We start from the raw sequence: 10705 nt of genomic DNA on the forward strand, positions 1-10705 counted from the left end.
GATCCAGCTCCCACCACCAAATTTTTTTGTTTGTTGTTGTTTAATGATTTCAGTAATGTCTGACTCTTCCTAATTCCATTTGGGGTTGTCTTGGAAAGATGCTAAAGTACTTTGCCATTTTCTTCTCTAGCTCATTTTTATAGATAAACAAGCTGAGGCAAATGGGTTTAATGACTTCCCCAGGATCACATAGCTAGTAATTCTCTGAGTTCACATTTGAACTCAGGAAGATAAGTCTTTCTGACTCCAATCCCAGCACTCTACTCACTGTGCCACTTTTCCCCATTTTAATTCCTCCTTTAACTACTCACCCAATCACCTATGGTCCCTTTTCTTCCTGAAAGGCTACTAGAGTTCCTTCTCCTTCATTTGTTTACTATTGACTAATTCATGTATATCATCTATTCCTTTTTATTCTCTTCCTCCCCTCTTTCTTTTCATGTACCCTGCCATTCTTCTTTAGTCCTGTGAAAAATAAGTATTCACCTGTAGGACAGATATTACATGGTTGAATACATGGGTTTAAATCTGTTTCTTCACTATCAGTTCTTCCTGTAACATTCCCCTTTTTCCTGCATTTCCCTGTTATTTTTGGAAAGAAATATCTCAATAGGTGTAATATTTTGTTGTTATTGTTGTGTTCTCTTTATCATTGTTGACCCTAGGTATCTTTTACTTTCTAGGTTTTTTCTCTTTTCCGACACAGTAAATTTTTTCTGGAGGTGTTTTGTGGGTCTATTCATCTGTCATTTTGCTTACTATGTTCAGAAGTTCTGGGCAGTTTTCTTATATTATTTTTCATATTTTAGTGTTCAGCTTTTTTGACTAATTATGTTCTTCTGGGAGAAGTTTAAGTTGTCTGTTTTTTGTCTTTGAGATCAATATGTTTTATTTATATGGCAATTATATATGTGTTTTTAATGATATTGCCTTTTGTTTCTTTTCTTCCAGATTGTCCTTAACTTTTGTTTATTTGTATTTATAATCTAATATTTTTTCTTTTGTTTCTTTGGTGAGAGTTGCCACTATTGATTCATTTTTCTATTCTGTCTATTATTTCTCCTCTGCAGGCTATTGATTCTATTTTCATGATTCTTATATCCCTTTTTAATCATTCAGAAACATCTTACCATGGTTTGATGGTCTCTTGAATAATCCATAGGGTCCTCTGTCTCACTATGTATTGATTTATTTCCCTTTGTCTTGCAATATTTAGTCATAGGTATCTGGATTCAGATCATGTGGAAACCCTACTCCCCTAGTTCTTTTTTTTAAATATATTTTTTAAACATTTTATTTGTTTTCCAATTATATGCAATAGTAAATTATACCCATCATTTTTTTCAAGACTCTGAATTCTACAATTTCTCCCCTCCTCCCTTCCCTCTACCCCCAAGGTTGTCTGACAGTCTCTACATTGTTTCCATGCCATACATTGTTGTAAATTGAATGTTATAAGTGTAAACATGACCCCCTCCCCCCCAAGAAGATGGGAAACCTCACGAATAGAGAGAGAAAAAAAAATTGTACTTCAGTCTGTGTTCAGATTCCAATGGTTCTGTCTCTGGGGCGAGTTCCTTTCTTTATCATAAGTCCACCAGAGAAGTTACTTCTATATATATCTTCTATATTTTCCCCACAGTTGCTATCACTAGCTGTACCTCCACTCTATTTCTCCCCACTCTCATTTATTCTATTCTTTCTCTCCTTTCATCCTGGCCCTGTCCAAAAGTGTGTTGCATCTGAGTACCCTCTCCCTTGATCTTTCCTCTCTTCTGTCACCTATTCCCCCTTTCCCTCCCCCCATTCCCCCTCATCCTGTCCCTTTCCTCCTATCCTTCTCCAGGGCAAGACAGATTTCCTCACCCTATTAAGTGTGTATGCCATTTCCTCCCTGAGCCATTTCCAACGAGAATGAAGGCTCACTCATTCCCCCTCGCCTTCCCCCCTCCCCTCAATTGAAAAAGCTTTTTTTTGACTCATGTGAAATCTCTCAGATTCTTCATCTCCTTTTCCTTCCTTCCAGTACTTTCCCCCATTGCCCATTGACTCCATCCCTTTACCACATCATACCATTATATTCCGCTCCTTCCTATGTCCTATCTATATTATGCTCCTTCTAACCACTCTTATAAATGAGAAAGTTCTTATGAGTTATCAATATCTTCTTCCTGTGCAGGAATACAAATAGTTCAGCATCATCAAGTTCCTTATAGCTAGCTCCTCTCTTCCACTCCCTTTATGGTTCACCAGAGAGTCCTGTACTTGGAGATCAAACTTTCTGTTCAGCTCTGGTTGTCTCATTAGGAAAGTTTGAAAGTCCCCTGTTTCATTGAAAATCCATCTTTTCCCCTGAAAGAGGATGTTCAGTTTTTCTGGGTAATTGATTCTCAGTTGTAAACCAAGATCTTTTGCCTTCTGGAATATCATATTCCAATCCCTATGAGCCCTTAATGTAGATGCTGCTGTAATCCTGACTATGGAGCTTCGGTATTTGAATTGCCTGTTTCTGGTAGCTTTTAGAATTTTCTCATTGATTTGGGAGTTTAGGAATTTGGCTATAATATTCCTGGAAGTTTTTCTTTTGGGATCCCTTTCAGGGGGTGACTGGTGAATTCTTTCAATTTCTATTTTACCTTCAGCTTCTAGGATCTCAGGGCAATTTTGCTGTATTATTTCTTGAAAAATGAAGTTTAGGCTCTTTTCCTGGTCATGGCTTTCAGATAGTCCAATAATTTTCAGATTATTTCTTCTGGATCTGTTTTCAAGGTCAGTTGTTTTTCCAATGAGATATTTCACATTTTCTTCTAATTTTTGGCTTTTTTGGAAGAGTTTTATTTCTTCCTGATTTCTTGCAAAGTCACCAGCTTCCTTTAGTTTCATTTGCATTTGAAGGAGTTACTCTTTTTTTTTTTAGGTTTTTTTTTTTGTTTTGCAAGGCAAATGGGGTTAAGTGGCTTGCCCAAGGCCACACAGCTAGGTAATTATTAAGTGTCTGAGACTGGATTTGAACCCAGGTACTCCTGACTCCAGAGCTGGTGCTTTATCCACTGCGCCACTGAGCCGCCCTGAAGGAGTTACTTTCTTCAGAGAGCTTTTTTATCTCTTTTTCCAGTTGGCCAATTCTGCTTTTTAAGGCATTTTTAAGGCATTTTTAAGGCATTTGCCTTTTGCTTTGCTTTTTACATTAGATCTAAACTGGTTTTTAACATATTATTTTCTTCAGTATTTTTTTGTATATCTTTCACCAAGCTTTTGATTTGGTTTTCATGATTTTTCCGCATTGCTCTCATTTCTCCTCCTAATTTTTCCTCCACCTCCCTGAATTGCTTTTCAAAGTCTTTTCTGAGCTCATCCATAGTCTGAGCCCATTTTCTATTTCTCTTGGAGGTTTTGGATACAGAAGCTGTCATCATCAGAGTATGTGTTTTGATCTTCCATAGGACTGAAGTAATTTTCTATGGTCACATCCTTCTTTTTCTGTTATTTACTGATTTCCTCAGCCCAAGGCTAATTTACAGCACTTTCAAGGCTTTGGGTTTTTTTTTTGGGGGGGGTGGACACCCCACTGGGACTTTATTCTTCCAAGGTCTTAAGCTCTCTAGCCCGTGCTTTGATATGTAGATGAGTACAGCACTGCCCTCTGCCCTGGGACTATAAGGCAAGATCCAGCAGTCTTAGTAAGGAAGCCCAAACTGCAACCTGAGTCTGAGTGTGGGCAAACAGCAGAGTCCTGCCCCTGGGAGAGCAGAGAGATCTCTGCAGACTTCCCTTACCTTCTCTGGGGGTGCAGGATGCTTTCTCCTCATTCTTGCTATAGGTTCTGTGGCAGTGCTCCTCACTCCACACTCACCCAGGTGCAGCTGAGTTCTCTTCTCTCCCCTTCAAGCTGTTGCTGGTGATCTCTGGGCTGGACTGGGCTTTGCTGAGCTGGGCTGGGCTGAGCAGTGGCTTTTTTTCCCACCCCAGGTCCTGGTGAAGCACACTTTTCCTGTGGAGGTTCTAAGTTATCTTGGACTGGGAAAATGTATCACTCAGTCTTTCTGTGGGTCCTGCCCCTCTAAATTTTGGCTAGAGCCCTCATTTGTTTGTTTTTTGGGGTTTTGGGGGGTCGGAGTTGTCGGGGAATGCTGCCTTCACACCGCCATCTTAGCTCCGCCCCCACTCCCCTAGTTCTTAACAGTTTCCCTATTGGTTTATCTGCTTGTACTCAAGGTCTTTAACTGAATTTTCTTACTCCTAAGATCTTTGGTAATTTCATCCTCTTTTACTTAAATTTCTCTACCTCAGACAGTGAGTTTTCTAGCATTAAATTCCTGTAGAATTGGATAGAGCACTGGCCCTGGAGTCAGAATTCAAATCAGACTTCAGACACTTAATAATTACCTAGCTGTGTGGCCTTGGGCAAGCCACTTAACCCCACTTGCCTTGCAAAAGCTTTGTAGTCTTATTTGGTAATTATGAAAGGGAGGGATAGAACTTATCTTTGTCTTTCTTCCTAAAGCTATATACAAATTGCTACCTTCCTTACACACCTTAAACACTAAAAGGAGAGTCAGAGAAACAATGCTCGGGATGATGACCACAGAGGCAAATTTATTGCCTTCCTTTGGAGGACAGCACACTCTGGAGAAGCAACATCCCCCAAATAACCTCTCACTTCCTTATACCCTTTCCTACTGCTTATACTCTGATAGAGCCTCTTCCTTTGGGGCAGTAGCCCATTCTTAGACAAGTATGATTCCCTATGAGACAACTCTTTTTCCCCTTAGCTCATGCTAATCTCAGCAATACTTAAATCAATATTTTTGTCCCTACTATACATTTTCTCCGCCCCCCCAAGCCAATTTTCAAACATTTACCAGGACACCTGCCCTGTTGACAACCAGCTGATGATTTCATCAGCCACAGTAACCTATGGAGATGATCTACTAAGACATAGATTGTGATCTATTTTGGGGAAAGCATAGACCCTTGAAATGTTAAAGCAAATATTGTGATGCCTCTTTGGGGCATAGAAATAATTCTGGGTTCCTGAAGACTAGGCCAACAGAACATCACTTCTAATACTTAGCTTAAGAAACTTTAAGTACAGACCAATCAAGTTTCTTGAGGACAAGCCTTCTCATCAGATGATCTACAGGTTGATGAAAATTCTAGCCATAGCAATTCTGGGGAGATGGCTGAACTAAGCTAATAAATGTTTAATTAGCTATCCTCCACTCCCAGTCCCCCTAAAACCAGAATGAATGATGCACTTTTTTTTAGGTTTTTTTTTTTTGGCAAGGCAAATGGGGTTAAGTGGCTTGCCCAAGGCCACTAGGTAATTATTAAGTGTCTGAGACCGGATTTGAACCCAGATACTCCTGACTCCAGGGTGGGTGCTTTATCCACTGTGCCACCTAGCCACCCTGAATGTTACACTTTTTAAGTTTATAATCTTTTAAATTTAATCTAATGTTTAATTATTAATCACAGTTTTAGTACCACCTTTTTAAGTCTAGACATTAAAAGAAAAACAACAACCAAACAAACCCCAACATGTAGTTTTCTGATTCCTGAGGTTCATGCTGAAAATTTAACAATTTAATAATCAGTAGCTACAAAAGTAGCTCAACAGATCCCTAAGGTACCCATGCCAATGTAATTGAATATCCTTTCAATACTGAGGTGTTACCGCTATTTGGATAATATAAGCTTAGAGAAAACTGGCTTTGAGATAGATAACCAAGGTTGATCTTGTAAACAAGTGTCTTTCTCATAAATTAGATCAACAACATGTTTGTGAAGACTAATCATACAATCTTGGACAAATCATTTCAGCATTTCTGCTCTTTTGTTGAAGAGCCTTGCACTGGTAAACCCAACAGGAGTATTGTGAGGAAAAATGCTTTGTAAATTATAAAACTATACAAAAGCAGGCTAGTAGTACTGTAGTAATGGTAATAGTCACTTGAGAAATTGCCTCTTCTCCTTTATGGTAGTAGCTAGGCCATGAAGATAGCTCCTGGAGAAGGGAAATGGTTTTGCCTTTCTTTATATCCCCCATTGCTTAGCCCAGAGCCCTTAAATAAATGTTTAATAATTGAATGACTTAAGGGAATGGTAGGCCATGATGAGAGACCAGCAAGAGGTAAACATTAACCTACAAACATTATTTTATTGCTCTTTAGTGATTTTCCTTCACTCTAACTATGCCTGCATTGCCCTCCAGCTCCTACTCTGGGAATTGGGTAGATGTTACTAAAGTCTTAGAAACAGTGAAAGGCTGGTCAATCTTCAGGCTAAAGACATACTTTGTACTTTTTGAGGCTTTTCCTTAAAGCCCTAGAGCCCTTTATGGTTGTTAATAAATTCCTAATCTAACCCCAGAGAAGAGGGAGGGAGGGAGAAGAAGCTACCCTTATGCTTACTCTGTAGATAAGGGAAGATCAAGGGATTTTGCTCAAGGGTACAAAATTGCTTGTAGAAGATCTGAGACTAGATAGTGTGGCTCCTCTGTGCTTTTCAGACCTTGAATTCCTTTGTCAAAGTTTCAGCAGAAGAGGAGATCTTAAACATAGAGTTTTCTACCCAATGAGGCTTTCCCTAGTGGGAAGAAAAAGGAAAATAATTTAGTTAACTCAGCAAATTAGTTACTGATTTTCCATTTGAGATTATTCAAGTTCTTTGTTTCTCCTCTTCCATCTGGTCTTTTTCTTTTCTGAATGTACTTGCAAATTTAGAATCTCCCCCATGTGACCAGGGTGGAGAAAGGGTCAGGGAGGGAAGTGAAAAAGAAAGCTTAATAAATAATATTAATGATCTATCTAATACTAAACATAAAGAAACAATAGTAGTGACCCAGGTTTGTTCCTATTTGAACTCCATTGAATATAAGGTAAAAAAATGAGACTGATAATGTTAATAAAGCAAAAGTTGTTTGCTCTTTTTTTGAGTGGTATTTTTTATATAATGTAAAGGAAGGTGCTTAATTTTGGTTAGGATGAGAGGATAGTACAAGGATACATTGGAACCATTGCCACCTAAAAGACAAAGATACAACTGAACATGTAGGTCCAGGCCTTCAGTGGATTGATCATCAGACCTGGCCAAAACAGGATGATGATCAGTGATCCAGCAAAAAGTGCCCTTCTGCCCAATCCACTCAAGTTGTCAAGGGAGAGGGAGAGAGGGAGAGAGGGAGAGAGGGAGAGAGGGAGAGAGGGAGAGAGGGAGAGAGGGAGAGAGGGAGAGAGGGTGGGGGAGGGGGAGGGGGAGAGAGGGAGAGAGGGTGGGGAGGGGGAGGGGGAGGGGGGGGGAGGGGGAGGGAGAGGGAGAGGGGGAGGGAGAGGGAGAGGGAGAGGGAGAGGGAGAGGGAGAGGGAGAGGGAGAGGGAGAGGGAGAGGGAGAGAGAGATGTTGATGAGAGTCAGGTGTTTTATAAGGAGGGCTAGGGTCTGGGTAAGGTTCTTCTGACAGGTGTCCTTGATATAAGGTGGAGAAAACAATACCGTTTTTTGGAAAATGAGAGTTGCCATCTAGGAAGATTCCAATTATGGGAGTTTTCAGAGAAGATAGTATCAAGATGAAGAAGTATCTCTTGGGGGCAGCTAGGTGGCACAATGAATAGAGCACCAGCCCTGGAGTCAGGAGGTCCTGAGTTCAAATCCATCCCAGGATACTAATTACCTAGCTGTGTGATCTTGGGCAAATCACTTACTTAACCCCAATGCCCTGCAAAAAAAACAAACCCTAAGGCGAAAAAAAGAAGTATCTCTGGAGCACAGTCAGTCTGTTGAAGAAAAATGATGTGCAAGAATGTCATCATACCTATATGAGGTATATGCTATTATATCCATTTTTTAGAGGAGGAAACTGAGACTCAGAACAGTTAAATGATTTGCCAGGTTCACATAGCTAGTGAACAGCTGAGACAGAATTCAAATTCTGATCAATGACACTTTAAGTCCCACATAAAGCTTGCCAGACCAACATAATTTTATAATATTGTCTAATCAGGCATTTATTTAATAATGCTTTATTGAATATTAATTTAATACATTAATTAGAAAAAAAAGGAATATTGACCTTGGAGCAGAGGACCTATGTTCAAATTCTGTCTCTGCTCATACTTTCTATTGACCTTGGCCAAATTACATCCCATTCCTGAACCTTGTTCTTGTCAAGTATATGATGAAGGTAGAGGGCCAAACTCTACCCTAAATCCAGGTCCTTTGGATTGTCCCAGAAGCCCAATCCAAGTAAAGCTTTGTTTTGGGCCAGAGGAGCCTTTTTCTTTACTCAGGTTGTTTAATGTCCCAGAAAGCTCTTGAGCCCTTTTACAGAAATAGTTCGCAGAGGAGGTCAGGGCATATTTCACCAGCAGCATTTCACAACAAAAAAGCTAAAGTTAGGACTCCATCTAATTATTTTAGTACAAGAAAGAGAACAGAAATTTTAAAGTCTTGAGATTTTTTAAAACCATTTTCAGATTTTTTTTATCAAGCTTAAAGCCTTTGATGGGCTAGTTAGCAACTTATCCAATCTCTTTTTTTATTTTCTTTTAGCCTAAGTCTCCCTATCTTACCCAAGCTGAAAATTCAGAAACCACTTATTGGCTCCACTTCACTGCTAATCAGCCCAGAAGCTTCGATCTGCTCTGGTTTCTTTCTGTGTGGATTGGCCCTGCCTTATGCCAATTGGTGTCTCCTTGATACCTGCCAGATTTAGTAGGGATTCCCAGTAAACAAAACATACTACTTCTAGTTGATTCACCAGCTGCAGCTTCCCCTAGTAGCAGAGTGATAACAGGCAAGTGGCCACAAGTAGCTGTTCCAGTCTTTAGAAAAAGAGAGTTAAAGAAATTTGCCTTCTCAACCCTTCATGGACTCATTCTAATCAACCTTCCTTTCCTTACACATGTTGCACCAGACCTCAGTATTTTCCCAGAGCCCTGTTGGAAATTGTACCTTAACCAACTTTAATAAATGTTATTTTTGACAATTTGGGTTTTTTTATAACACGGGGTTTTTATTTTTGTTGTTTTTAAGAAACAGTGAACCAAATTCATCTAAAAACTAGAGTCGATAACTAGATTTTTGATGTATAAGTTGATGGTTGGATAGAGACTGGGGACTTGACTGGTGATTTCACTGGTAGAGGAAACCTCAAGGTAAGAAAATCCCCTCAGTCAATGTATTTGAACACTTTCTCTGTAAAGAATAGTCTAAGACAGTGGCCACTGAAAAGTTTGATTTGCTTAGGGAGGGAGTTGAACCCAGACAGACCTACTTTAAGAACATCTCTCTATATATATACCTGCTATACTTTGCTCATAATCATCATAATAACGATAGGTAATTTTATATGATGCTGCCTCACCACAGGGAAATAATTCACTTTTCTGGAAGTTTTCATTTTCCTTTGTTCACAACAATCATGTGAAGACAGAGTTAGGACCCAAAGCCAAATCATTTGATTCTGAGACTGATAACATTGAACCTCTTACCCTTAGATCAGTTTATAAAATGATTAAGGTCTTTGGCTACAATGTAGTACTTTTTTTCTTGTTAAATTACCATTTTAGTCCCTAGTAAGATGGATAATATATGAAGTATTATGTTAGAGAAAAGTCATCATATGACTTATTTCATAAGATCATCACAGGAGTTAGGCATTGTAGACATTTTCTAGTACAGTTCGCTTAGTCAGAAGACATGGGTTTTAGTAGCTATGTGATTTTGAGCAACTCATTTTCCATTACCCAGATCAGGTTTTTTTTTTTAACCGGATCAGGTTTTTAAATAATATTTATTTAGTATCTTCTTTTCCCCCGATCACATGTGAAAACAATTTTTAACATTGAAATTTTGTGTTCCAAATTCTCTCCCTCCTGCCCATAACTCTTGATATAGGTCATACATGTGTAATCATACAAAACATTTTTAATATTATTGTAAAACAAATCACAGACCAAAAAAATACAAGAAAAATAAAATTTAAAAGTATTATTTGATCTACATTCAGACTCTATCAGTTCTTTTGCTGGGGATGGAGAGCATTTTTCAACCTAAGTTCTTCAGAGATGTTTTGGATCATTTCACTGCCAAGAATAACTAAATTATTCACAGTTGTTCATCTTGCAATATTGTAGTTACTATGTACAGTGTTATCCTGGTCCTACTTATTTAATTTTGCATCAGTAAGTTTTTCCAGGTTTTTCTTAGAGCATCCTGCTCATTATTTCTCATACTACAATAGTATTCCATCACAGGAATATGTCACAACTTGTATAACCTTTCCTCAACTGATTGGCATCCTCTCAATGTCCAATTCTTTTTCATCAGAAAAGAATTACTATAAATATTTTTGTGCATTTAAGTCCTTTTCCTTTTTGTTTTTTTTAATCTTTTGTAATACAGACCTAATAGTGATATTGCTAGGTCAAAGGGTATGCATGGGAAGTTTTGTAACTCTTTGGACATATTTCCAAATTGCTCTACATAATGGTTACATCAGTTCACAACTCCACCAACAATGCATTAGAGTCTTAATTTTCTTATGTCTCCCAATGTTTGTCAATTTCCTTTTCTGTTCTATTAGTCAATCTGATAAGCATGAGCTAGTACCTCAGAGCTGTTTTAATTTGTATGTCTTCTATCATTAGTGATTTAGGGCATTTTTAATATGGCTTTAGATAGCTTTATTTCATCTGAAAACTGATT

The sequence above is a fragment of the Macrotis lagotis genome, chromosome 1 (genome assembly GCF_037893015.1).
Source record: "Macrotis lagotis isolate mMagLag1 chromosome 1, bilby.v1.9.chrom.fasta, whole genome shotgun sequence".
NCBI lineage: Eukaryota > Metazoa > Chordata > Mammalia > Peramelemorphia > Peramelidae > Macrotis > Macrotis lagotis.